The 14030-nt window shown below is 36.5% G+C and overlaps 1 protein-coding gene across 3 annotated transcripts in view; it reads left to right on the plus strand.

Moving 5' to 3' along the window:
- KHDRBS2 (KH RNA binding domain containing, signal transduction associated 2) overlaps positions 1–14030 on the plus strand; it is a 627085-nt gene that overhangs the window by 66499 nt on the left and 546556 nt on the right. The window lies entirely within an intron of this gene.

Below are 14030 nucleotides of genomic sequence, written 5' to 3' on the forward strand. Positions count from 1 at the left end.
AATGGGATTAGGTAGGATAAAAATCATTCTCAATTACATGAGGGGAGGACAATTAGACTTATTTTCTGATGTTTATTCATTCAATAATTATTTATTAAGTGATTATTATTTACCAGGCAATATTTTGAGCAATGAGAATACAGATCTCAGCAAAACAGAGGTCTTTCCTTCATGGGGCTTATGTAAGTCTAGATACCTAACATAATGTCATATTACAGTGTTATTTTATCTGTACTGTTCATGTAAGTTTGAAAGTTGGTGTAAATAAAAAGCAAAAAGGTCTCTCCTTTTTAAGAATATTACTTTCGCAGTAACTTATTTTTTCATGACTAAAAATGACAGTGTAACTCAGGTTTCATACTGCCCTCAAAGAATACAGCAAATGAATAACATTAGATAGGCAAATTATTTCAAAACACATTAAACCAGGAAACCCTGTTTAGATTCATTTCAATGAAATATGGCAAATTAATGTTTATAGGAAGTATTTTAACATGCTTCGTAAGAATTCATCAGGAGGCAATCAAGACAGATTGCTGTCTTGAGTGCTGCATCATAAATAGTTAGAGTATTTATTCTGCTTTATCTCAAATAAGTACTGAGAGTAAATGTTCCAGAGAAAGAAAATTCTTCACGAAGAATAAACAAAGGGAAAAAAAGGAAAGATATTAAAGATATTCTTTGGAAATTAAACCGTAGTACAAACAATATTTTATAAATTTTACCAATTTCTTTTCAGCTGCACCTGATATGCATAATTTATTAGGCTTGATGTAAAGTACTCTTGATGATTTTTTTGTTTTCACTGTTGAATAATCTTGGCATGTTTTATATTGCAGGGTAATGTGGTTTGGCTCTTGTGTGTCCCCACCCAAATCTCATCTCAAATTGTAATCCCCATGTGTCAAGGGAAGGACCTCTAATCCCCAAGTGTAGAGGGAGGAAGGTGATTGGGTTATGGGAATGGTTTCTTCATACTGTTCTCATGATAGTGAGTAAGTTCTCATGAGACCTGATGATTTTATAAGTGTCTGACGTTTCCCCTGCTTGAACTACTCTCTCCTGCTGCCATGTGAAGAAGGTCCTTGCTTCTTCTTTGCCTTCTGCCATGATTGTAAGTCTCCCCAACCATGCAGAACTGTTAGTCAATCAAACCTCTTCTTTCTAGAAATTACCCAGCCTTGGGTCTTTCTTTATAGAAGTGTGAAAATGGATTAATACACTGGGACAATTTACATTTGTGTGTACATTTAGATCTCTCCAAAAGTGATTGGCTATGAGATAGTTACAAATAAAAACAAAGCATTTCTAATATTATATTAAATGAAAATCTACCTTCTTGTTAATCTTCCCTAAATGAGCTTAAAGCACGTTTGAAGGTGTAACAACTCATGTGTTTAAAAACTCAAATGTGTACTTAACTAAAATTCAAACTTAGTACTTAACCAAATAAATATAGCCCTTACATATATAGTGTTATAATATTTTTAAAATTACCTAGGATAGCATTTTGAATTTGTTTTGATGTAACTCTTAGTCAGTTCTAATCATGGGGTCATCATAGGTTATTAAGTAAAAAATAAAGTAATAAAGCTTCTAACATTTATGATTGCTAAATTCCTGATAGTAGCAGCATAGTCTGATTTAATCAAGCTGAAATATCATAGTTGGGATTTTTAAATGCCCTCTGAATCTTAATTGGTCATTCCCCCTCACTTTCAAAAGGTTTTAGAGGGTGGTGAATTGGAGATAGTAATAATTAAACATTAAATAAAATATATAATAATAGTTAGAAATTTGCTTCTAAGTGCTAGGAGCTGTTGTAATCACTTTCTTCAACTTCCTCTAAAGAAGCAAAGCCAGAAATTGATCAATGGGAATGGGGCTCTAAATTCTGGATAGGCACCATTATTTATATTGCTCTAGTCTGTTCAAAACAATGTTTAAAAAGATAAAAGGTCATTGCCCTATTATAAAATGGATGTCCAAGATGAATCTTGGAGTTTTAATTTTTTAACAATTTACTTACATTTAAATTCTACCAATTTTCTATCAATTTAGAGAACCTATGAGTCACTTAATGGTAGAAGAACACTGCAGAAAATTCATTTTTTAGCTACTTCTGTCATATCTGTCATTTAATTTCCTGCTAAATATAACTCAAAATTAACCCAAAACTATTTTGTAACATTTTATGAAACATTTCTTGCTTTAGTGTTTTATAAACATAAAGTAATAAAAAAGAAAAGGAGTTGAAATACATTGTATACAGGAAGACTTTTTCAGGTGTGTGTACTACATATTAAAGGACATACTACATTCAAATTTTCAGCAAGGAAGGTGCTTGCTCACCACTGCTAGAGCAATTTCAGAATTGTGATTTCTAGACACATAAAGACAATGTCCGGGTTTCAGGAGGACCATTATGTTTCTAATGCCAATGTATAAAATATAAATAAACTGGAAGCTGGGGCCAAGATGGCCCATTAGAAGCAGCAGAGATTGGAGGCTCCCATCAAAAAGAACCATCACAGCGTGCAAATCCTGCACCAGCAACCGAGGTCTCCAGGTTCTGTCATCAGGACTGTCTAGGCGGCTGGTGTGACCCAGAAGAAGGAAGGAAGAGCAGTATGGTGTGGCAGCCCACCTGAGAGCCACAAGGGGCAGGGGAGCCCCTACCCCCAAGCCAAGTGAGATGGTGAGTGAGTGTGCTACTCAGCTTGAGAAAACGTGCTTTTTCCATGGAATTGTGAAACCCATGGATTGGAAGATCCCACTTGTGAGCCCACGCTACTGGGGCCTAGGGTCCCAACCATGGAGCTGCACAGATTCTCAACAGCCACTAAGCTAGAATCTGCATAAGCCTGCCTAGCTTCAGCAGGGAGGGGCAACAAGCACCACAGCTGCAGAGGCCTGCTGTCTAAGCCATCTGAGCCACTTGGGGGAGGGGCGATGTCCACCACTGTCATTGACAGCTGCCTAACACACTAATCTCCCAGGACAGGGGAAGGGCAGCAGCCATCTCTATAGCTCCAGGCCGCACTTTTCCCCTATTGGAGCATTTAACCCTATGGGAGGCTAGATGGCTTGATCCTAAGAGGTATCTGTCCCCCACAGCTCAACACAGGAGCTGTGGCAGACTGTGGACAGAGTGCCTCTTCAGGCCTGACCTTGGCCCATCCCTCCTCATTGGGCAGGGCCACTCTGCAGGAACTCTGACAGCTCCATCCAGGGGCTTAGGGACCCAACTCTGATCTCCCTGGGCATAAGCCCCTAGGGAAGGGGATGACCACAGTCTCCACAGACCAGCAGATTCAGCCTTTCCTCCTGCTAGTTCTGAGGAATGAGGGCAGCCCAGATTATTGGGTTTCCCCCCACACCCCCTCTACCAAGGGACAGTCAAAGTGCTTTGTTAAACAGATCCTGCGCCCCGTGCCACCCAACTGGGTAAGATCCTCCAACAGGGTTGTCAGACACCCTATACAGGAACGTTCCTACTGGCAATCAGTTCAGTGCCCCTTGAGGTCAGAGATCCCAGAGGAAGGAGGAGGCACACCTCTTTGCTCTTCTCCAACTTCCTCGAGTGACATCTCCAGGTGTGGAAGCAAATCAACTTCTGAATGACTCCTAGGTAAATAATGGAATTAAGACAGAAATCAAGAAATTCTTTGAAACCAATGAGAACAAAGAGACAACATACCAGAATCTTTGGGACACAGCTAACACAGTGTTAAGAGGGATATTTATAGCAGTAAATGCTCACTTAAGAAAGTTAGAAAGACCTCAAACCGACACCCTAATATCACAATTAAAAGAGCTAAAGAAGCAAGAGCAAACAAATCCAAAAGCTAGCAGAAGAAGCAAGACCAAACAAATCCAAAGCTAGCAGAAGAAGCAAGACCAAACAAATCCAAAAGCTAGCAGAAGATGAGAAATAACTAAGATCATAGCAGAGCAGAACTGAAGGAGACAGAGACATGAAAAACCCTCCAAAAAAATCAATGAATCCAGGAGCTGGCTTTTTGAAAAAATAAAATAACAAAACAGATAGACTCCTAGCTAGACTAATAAAGAAGAAAAGAGAAAAGGATCAAATAGACTCAATAAAAAATGATAAAGGGGATATCACTACTGACCCCACAGCAATACACACTACCATCAGAGAATACTATAAACACCTCTAGCAAATCAACTAGAAAGTCAAGAAGAAATAGATAAATTCCTGGACACATATACCCTCCCAATACTAAATTAGAAATAAGTTGAATCCCTGAATAGACCAATGAGAAGTTCTGAAATCGAGGCAGTAATTCATAGCCTACTAACCAAATAAAGCCCAGGACCAGAGGGATTCACAGCCAAATTCTACCAGAGGTACAAAGAGGAGCTGGTGCCATTTTTTTTCTGAAATTATTACAAATAATAGAAAAGGAGGAACTCCTCCCTGGCTCATATTATGAGGCCAGCATTATTCCGATACCAAAACCTGGCAGAGACACAACAAAAAAAGAAAATTTCAGGCCAATATCCATGATGAACATCAATGCAAATATCCTCAGCAAAATACTGGGAAATCAAATCCAGCAGCACATCAAAAAGCTTATCCATCCTGATCAAATTGGCTTCATCCCTAGGCCCAACGCTAGTTCAACATATAAAAATCAATAAATGTAATCCATCACGTAAACCAAACCAACGACAAAAACCACATGATCATCTCAACAGATGCAGAAAAGGCCTTCAATACAATTCAACATTCTTTCTTGTTAAAAAAACTCTCAATAAACTAGGTATTGATAGAACAAATTTCAAAATAATAACAACTATTTATGACAAACACACAGCCAATATCATACTCAATGGGCAAAAGCTGGAAGCATTCCCTTTGGAAACTGGCACAAGACAAGGGTGCCCTTTCTTACCACTCCTATTCAATATAATATTGGAAGTACTGGCCAGGGCAGTTAGGCAAGAGAAAGAAATAAATGGTATTCAAATAGGAAGAGAAGAAGTCAAATCGTCTCTGTCTGCGGATGACATGATTGCATATTTAAAAAAACCCATCATCTCAGCCCCAAAACTCCTTACGTGCTAAGCAACTTCAGCAAAGTCTCAGGATAAAAAATCAATGTACAAAAATCACAAGCACTCCTATATACCAACAGAAGATAAGCAGAGAACCAAATCATGAATCAACTCCCATTCACAATTGCTACAAAGAGAATAGAGTACCTAGGAATGCAGTTAACCAGGGATGTGAAGGACCTGTTCAAAGAGAACTACAAACTGCTTCTCAAGGAAATAAGAGATGACACAAACAAATGGGAAAACATTCCAGCCATATGGATAGGAAGAATCAATATTGTGAAAATGGCTTTACTGCAGAAAGTCATTTATAAATTCAATGCTATTCCCATCAAATTAACATTGACATTTTTCACAGAATTAGAAGAAAAAAAACTTTAAATTTCCTATGAAACCAAAAAGAACCCATAAAGCCAAGACAATCTTAAGCAAAATGAACAAAGCTGGAGGCATCATGCTATCTGATTTCAAACTACACTACAATGGTACAGTAATCAAAACTGCATGGTCCTGGAACCAAAACTGACATACAGACCAATTGAACAGAATGGAGACCTCAAAAGTAACACCACACATCTACAACCATCTGATCTTGGACAAACTAGAGAAAAACAAGCAATGGGGAAGGGATCTCCTATTCAATAGATGGTGCTGGGAAAACTGGCTAGACATAGGCAGAAAACTGAAACTGGACGCCTTCCTTATGCCATATCTAAAAATTATCTGAAGATGGATTAAAAACTTAATAGTAAAATCGAAAACCTAGAAGAAAACTTAAACAATACCATTGAGACATAGGCATGGGCAAAGCCTTCATGAGGAAAACACCAAAAGTAATGGTAACAAAAGCCAAAATTGATAAATGGTATCTAATTAAACTAAAGATTTTCTGCACAACAAAATAAACTATCACCAGAGTGAACAGGCAGCCTACAGAATGGGAGAAAATTTTTATAATCTACCCATCTGACAAAAGTCTAATGTCTAGAATCTACAAGAACCTTAAACAAATTTACAAGAAAAAAGCAACCCCATCAAAAAGTGGGCAAAGGATATGAACAGACACTTCTCAAAAAAAGACATTCATGTGGCCAACAAACATACGAAATAAAGCTCAACATCACTGATAATTTGAGAAATGCAAATCAAAATTACAATGAGATACCATCTCATGCCAGTCAGAATGGTGATTATTAAAAAGTCAAGAAACTGTAGATGCTGGTGAGGCTGTGGAGAAATAAGAATGCTTTTACACTATTGGTGGGAATGTAAATTAGTTCAACCATTGTGGAAGACATTGTGGTGATTCCTCAAGGATCTAGAACCAGAAGTACCATTTGACCAAGCAATCCCATTACTGGGTGTATACCTAAAGAATTATAAGTCATTCTACTATAAAGACACATGCACATGTATGTTTATTGCAGCACCATTTACAATAGCAAAGACATGGAACCAACCCAAATGCCCTTCAATGATAGACTGAATAAAGAAAGTGTCGTACATATACACCATGGAATATTATGCAACCATAACAAGGAATGAGATCATGGTTTTTGCAGGGACATGGATGAAACAGGAAGCCAACATCCTAAGTAAACGAACACAGGAACAGAAAACCAAACACTGCATGATCTCACTCATAAGTGGCAGTTGAACAATGAGAATCCATGGACACAGGGAGAGGAACAACACACATGGGGACCAGTTGGAGGTGGGGACCAGTTGGAGGTGGGGGCCGAGGGTAAGGAAAACATTACAACAAATAGCTAATGCATGCAGGGCTTAAAGCCTATATGATGAGTTGATAGGTGCAGCAAGCCACCATGGCACGCGTATACCTGTGTAACAAACCTACATGTTCTGCACTTGTCTCCTCCTGGGACTTAAAGTAAAATAAAATATATAAATTAATTTTAAGTTTAGATTTTTGTTTAAACAAACATCCCAAATTGATATCGTAATCATGTTTCTTCCACTTGTCAGATTTATAATTTAAAAAGTCTTTTCAGGAAATCTGAATAGTTGATTAATAGATTAAGTCCATAATTGATGATAATAAGTATATCCTAATTTTATACCTTAAGGTTTTGACTATCTTTAATTTTTTATTTTTTGTTTTAAAGATAGTCTTCATCTAATCTAGAAAACCTGACAGAAAATGATGCAACATTACTGTCTCACAAAGATCAGTGGGATAAGAAAACCCTCCTGGATTGTTCAGATTAGACCAGAGTTTCTCAGTGCAACACTCTTGAAATGTTGAGCTAGATCATTTATTTATATGGGGAGCTGTTCTGTGCACTGTAGGATGTTTAGAAGCATGTGTAGCTTCTACCCACTAGATCCTGATAGAATCTTCCTCAGTTATGAAAAATAAAAACGTATTCAGATAGTACCAAGTGCTCCCTAGGGGTAAAATCTCCTTCAATCAAGAGTCACTGAGTTAACCAGTATTACAGTGAATGTCAAAACCAAGACTAGTCCAACTTGGGGATCATGGTTAAGCCCCAGGAAGTATGTTTTTATATGATATGTCAGGTAAGGATATCTTTGAGCATGAAACTTTTCTTTGTACTAATATTTGGATAGTGAGTTATCATTTTATTCTATGGTAGTATAACTCAGATATTCACCAATTAGCATGTAAAAGACTTTTGCTTAGCTAATTTTTAGTCAGTATTGGTGGAAACTTAAGCCATGTTTCCACTCTTAAACCCTGTACTCTTTAACACTTCATATAAAATTTCTGAGATAGATTGGACTGATACTTTTAAAAAATATTACACAGGATAAATTCTAAAGTATATAGGGAGAAAATTGTGTATGCCAAAATAATTTCTGAAATCCATAGGATGGTGCCAGTGTGAAAAATGATGTAAATTTCTCAGTTAAGTCCTACATAACCAGTGTTTCCAACAATATTATGAAAGTTTAACCATTTCTTCATCTTAATACTAGACAAAAGAGTTGTGTTTAGGAAGTCATATTCCCATGCAAACCTACGCTTTACACACACACACCCCCACTGATATGGTTTGGCTGTGTCCCCACCCAAATCTCATCTTGAATTGTACTCTCATAACTCCCACATGTTTTGGGAGGTACCCGGTGGGAGATAATTTGAATCATATGGGCAGTTTCCCCCATACTGTTCTTGTAGTAGTGAATAAGTCTCACAAGATCTGAAGATTTTATCAGGGGTTTCGGCTTTATGAGGAGTTGCATCTCTGTTCATGAGGGGTTGCATCTCTCTCATTTGCTCTTCCTGCTGCCATGTAAGAAGTGCCTTTCACCTCCTGCCATGACTCTGAGGCCTCCCCAGACACATGGAACTGAAGTCAAAATAAACCTACTTTTTTCCCAGTGTCAGGTATGTCTTTATCAGCAGCATGAAAATAGGCTAATACAGTAAATTGGTACTGCGAATAGGAAGTTGCTGAAAATATACCCAAAAATGTGGAAGCAGCTTTGGAACTGGGTAGCAGAGGTTTGAACAGTTTGGAGGGTTCAGAAGACAGGAAAATGTGGGAAAGTTTGGAACTTCCTAGAGACTTGTTGAATGACTTTGACCAAAAGCCCAATGGTGATATGGGCAATAAGGTCCAGGCTGAGGTGGTCTCAGATGGAGGTGGAACAAAGGTGACTCTTGTTAGGTTTTTAGCAAAGAGATTGGTGGCATTTCCCCCTTGCCCTAGAGATTTGTGGAACTTTGAACTTGAGAGAGATGATTTAGGGTATCTGGTGGAAGAAACTTCTAAGCAACAAAGCATTTAAGATGTGACTCGGGTGCTTAAAAGTATTCATTTTTATAAGGGAAGCAGAGCATAAAAGTTCAGAAAATTTGCATCCTGACTATGTGATAGAAAAGTAAAACCCATTTTCTAAGGAGAAATTCAAGCTGGCTGCAGAAATTTGCATAAGTAACAAGGACACATATGTGAATCCCCAAGACAATGGGGAAAATGTCGTTAGGGCAAGTCTAGGTCTTCACGGCAGCCCTTCCCATCACAGGCCCAGAGGCCCAGAGAAAATGGTTTCGTTGGCCTGGCCCAGGGTCCCCAACTTGTGTGCAGCCTAGGTACTTAGTGCCCTGCTTCCTAGCCACTCCAGCTGTGGCTGAAAGTGGGTAATGTAGAGCTTGCACCATAGCTTCAGAGGACGCAAGCCCCAAGCATTGGCAGCCTCCACATGGTGTTGAGCCTGCGAGTGCACAGAAGTCTAGAATTGAGGTTTGGGAAACTCTACCTAAATTTCAGAGGATGTATAGAAACACCTGGATGTCCAGGCAGAAGTTTGCTGCAGGGGTGGGGCTGTCATGGAGAACCTCTGCTAGGACTGTGCAGAAGGGAAATGTGGGATTGGAACTCCCACTCAGAGTCCCTACTGGGGCACCACCTAGTGGAGCTGTGAGAAGAGGGTCACTGTCTTCCAGACCCCAGAATTATAGATCCACTGACAGCTTGCACCGTGTGCCTGGAAAAGCCACAGACACTCAATGCCAGCCCATGAAAGCAACTGGGAGGGAGGCCGTACTCTGCAAAGCCACAGGGGTGGAGTTGTCTAAGACCATAGGAACTCACCTCTTGCTTCAGTGTGACCTGGATGTGAGACATGGAGTCGAAGGAGATTATTTTGGAGCTTTAAGATTTGACTGCCCCACTGTATTTCAGACTTGCATGGGGCCTGTAACCCCTTTGTTTTGGCTAATTTCTCTCATTTAGAACAGCTATATTTACCCAAGTCCAGTTGATTTTGCAATGTAAGGATATGAGATTTAGGAGGGGCCAGGGAAGGAATGATATGGTTTGGCTGTGTCCCCATTCAGATCTCATCTTGAATTCTACTCCCATAATTCCCACATGTTGCACATGTTGTTGGAGGGACCTGGTGGGAGATGATTTGAATCATGAGGGCGGTTCCCCTCATACTGTTCTTACGGCAGTGAATGAGTCTCATGAGATTTGATGGTTTTATCAGGGGTTTCTGCTTTTGCATCTCTCTCATTTTCTCTTGCCACTGCCATGTAAGAAGTGTTTTTCACCTCCTGCCATCATTTTGAGGCCTCCCCAGCCATGTGGAACTGCAAGTCCAATTAAACCTCTTTTTCTCCCCAATCTTGGGTATGTCTTTATCAGCAGCATGAAAATGGAGTAATACACTCCTCCCAACCCCTCCCCACTCTCTCTCTCATTCTCTCTGTCTCTCTCTCTCCCTCCCTCACTCTCTTTTTCCATCTCATGCAGTATTCATGCAAAATACTAAGGCGTGAGAGGCACACCTAATCCATTTCTACTGTACATCACACAATTAGAGGTGTGACCTTTTTTACTATTCAGCTTAAAATATTTTCTAATTTTGAATATCATATCTTTGGTCAATGGCATATGGAGAATTACATGTCTCAACTTCCAAATATGCAGAGATTTACAGTGATTTGATTTATTTTTGCTACTTGTTTAGAACTTAATTATATTATAGTAACAGATTGCTGGCTGTGGATTATTTGTATGATTTTTAGTTACTACAATTTGTAAAAATTAGTTTTCAGTTTAGTGTCAGGTTTTTTTTTAATTTGTGAATCCTCAGAGTGTGCTTATATAGAGTGTTGACAGTGATATCATTAAAAATCAATGGTTGATATGTCCATGAAGTCAAGTTTGTAATAGTTTTCTCAAAGTTTTGAGTCATTTTTTTTTCCTGATTGACTTATCAGTTGTTGAGAGGATGAAATTTGACTCCAACAGTGATGGTGGATTTTTCTATTTTATTTTACATGCAGCACCAACAGTTTTTGCCTCATGTATAATGAGGCCATGTGATTGTTTTTTAATTTATTTTTACAGTTTTATATTCTTTTTAAAATAATTGTTTGTATATAAGTTGGTATTATCAGACACATGTAGATAACAAAATAGTTAATAGAATGAAGCAAATGAACATATCCAGCATCTCTCATAGTTACCCATTTTTTCTCCTTTGTGGCAAGAGTAGCTAATATCTACTCAATTAGCAAAAATCTTGAATACAATATTAGTAACTATAGTCTTAATGTGGTACATTATATTTCTAGGTTTGTTTAGCCTGCCTTTCTGCTGCTTTATATCCTTTGACATACATCTCCCCATACGCTCTACCTTAATCCTAGTAACCACTGTTTCATTCTCTATTTCTGTATATTCAACCTTTTAATTTTTAGATTCCTCATATAAGTGACATATGCAATACTTTTATTTTTATGTCTGGCTTATGTCACATAGCATAATGTCCTCTAGTTTCATTCACGTTGTGGCAAATGGCACAATCTTTTTTATTTTTTGTATGGCTGGATAATGTTTCATTGTATATATGTATCACAGTTCCTTTATCTGTCAGTGGACACATATTGTTTTCATATCTTGGGAATTGTGAATAATGTGCAATGAACATGGAAATGCAGATATCTTTACAAGGTGGTGATTTAATTTCTTTGGGATATATACTCAGAATAGAGATTTCTGGGTCATATGATTAATTTATGTCTTTTATAAACAGTAAATAAGCGTTTCTTTGTAATCTAACAAATTTTTTCTTTAAATTGGAGCTTTAATTTCATTTCCATTGAAATAGTCACTGACATACTTGCTTTTAAATCTAGCATATTCTAAGTACTTTTTATTTGTCTTACTTGTTTGATGTTACCATATGTTTTCTTGGATTCTTTTCTGTTGATTATTTTATTATTCCATTTTTATCTGTTATAAATCTCTGTGTTCTTATGTTATTCTTTCATTCATTGCACTAGAAATTACAACATGTAATTTCTAATGTTGAATGATCATAGTCTAATGTTAATTGCTAATTCTACCCTCCTCCTGATCAATAGAAGTACCTTAGAACACTCTATTTCCATTTACTCTTATTTACCCTCTAAGATTATATGCCACTTTTACTGTATATTTTAACTGTATACTTGTGTATGCATTTGCTGTACATACTTGCATATATATACACACTTATGTATATTTGTATATAATGTATAATTTCCCCTCAAAATTATTATTTTACTGAAGAAAATTGTTATTTAGGTTCCTCATGTAGCTACCATTTCATTGCTCTGCTTTGTCCCTTTCATCTATGCACGCTCATCTGAGATCATCTATTGCTAAGAAGAAATACATTACTATTTAAATTGTACAGTTTGTTGGTGGAAAATTGTTTGGTTTGACTGAATTGTTCTTTAGTTCACCTTCATTTTTGAAAGATTTTTACTTTGTATAGAATTCTAGGTTGTACTTTTTATTTCAGAATATTTGAGAACATCATTCAATTGCTTCTGGCTTACACTGCTGTTACTGAGAAATTATGTCAGTCCATCTCATGCTCCTCCCGAGAAATTTCTTTTTTCCTTACTTATAATATGTTCTTTGTCTTTTTTATTTGCAACATTTTATTTTCAAAAGTTTCAAACATACAGAATATATACAAATGTACTGTATATCCAGATAGTATATATAGTCATATATACACTATCAAGATATATGTATAATTTCAAATATAGATATATATACACAAAATGATAGTATATATAGTTATATATATAACTATACACATAATTTCAAGTTATGTATACAGCTATATATACTATCATATATAGTAACTATATATCATATAGTAAAAATTTATATATATCTATAACTTGAAAATAAGTTAAAGATGTGCAACTTCAACCCTAGATACTTCAGTGTGTGTCTCCTAAGAATAAGGACATTGTCTTATGTAACTATAGTGCATTATTACTCTTAAGAAAATTAAAAATAAACTTGTATTATCTAATATCCATTCCATATTTTAAAATCCCCAATTATTTGAAAAAATGTTTTCTATAGTGAATTTTCTTCTAATATGCATCTTTTAGGTTGCTAATGGGTTTTTCAGTTTTATTATTTATCTTGGTATTTATTTTTGCTCTTTCATGTTGATATAATCATACATGAGAATTTGTTTTTTTTCATCATTTTTAGGATTGATTGTAATATTGAATTTGTGGATTGATGTCTTTAATCAATTTTGGAAACTCTAAGCTATTATTTCTTTATGTTTATTTTTCCATTTATTTTCTTTATTCTGTTCTTCTGGCACTCCAATTTAATTTATGTTAGTTCCTTTCACTATGCTTTCTGTATCTCTTATAATTATGTATATTTTTTCTTTTTTGGTCTTTACACTTCCTTCTACAAAATCACCAAGTTCATCAGTTCTCAAGTTAGCTGTGTTTCATCTGCAGTTGAATCTGCCTATTTAGTTTTTTGTTTGTATTAATTTAAGGACTACAAGTGTACTTTTGTTACATCCTTATACTGCATAGTGGTGAAGTCTTGACTCTTAGTGTGTTCATCAGCCAAATAATGCACATTGAACCTATTAAGTAATTTCTCATCACCCTGCCCACTTCTTCCCCCTCAGTACTTCTGAGTCTCTGGTGTCTATAGATCCACACTCTATGTCCACGTACATATTATTTGGCTCCCGATTATACACAGTGTGTAACTTTCCATTTTGAGTTGTTTCACTTAAGATAATGGCATCCAGTTCCATTTATGTTACTGCAAAAAACATTGTTTTACTTTCTTATGGCTTAACAGTATTTCATTGTGGATATATACTTCATTTTCTTTATCCAGTTATCTGTTGATGGATACTTAAGTTGACTCTATGTCTTTGCTACTGTGAACAGGGTTGTGATAAACATCTGAGTAAAGGTATCTATTTTGGTAAAATGACTTCCTTCAGGTAGATACCCCATGTTGAGATTGCTAGTTTTTACTATTATTTATTAAATATTTATGTTCTGGAAATTCTGTTTGATTCTATTTTAAATTTATAACATACATCTTTAAAGGTTACCAATTTCTGGCTAAATTTTTTAGTTTCAAATTTTAACTTTATACATATTTGATGTCTGT

Source organism: Rhinopithecus roxellana, chromosome 4, assembly GCF_007565055.1.
Source record: "Rhinopithecus roxellana isolate Shanxi Qingling chromosome 4, ASM756505v1, whole genome shotgun sequence".
Taxonomy (NCBI): Eukaryota; Metazoa; Chordata; class Mammalia; order Primates; family Cercopithecidae; genus Rhinopithecus; species Rhinopithecus roxellana.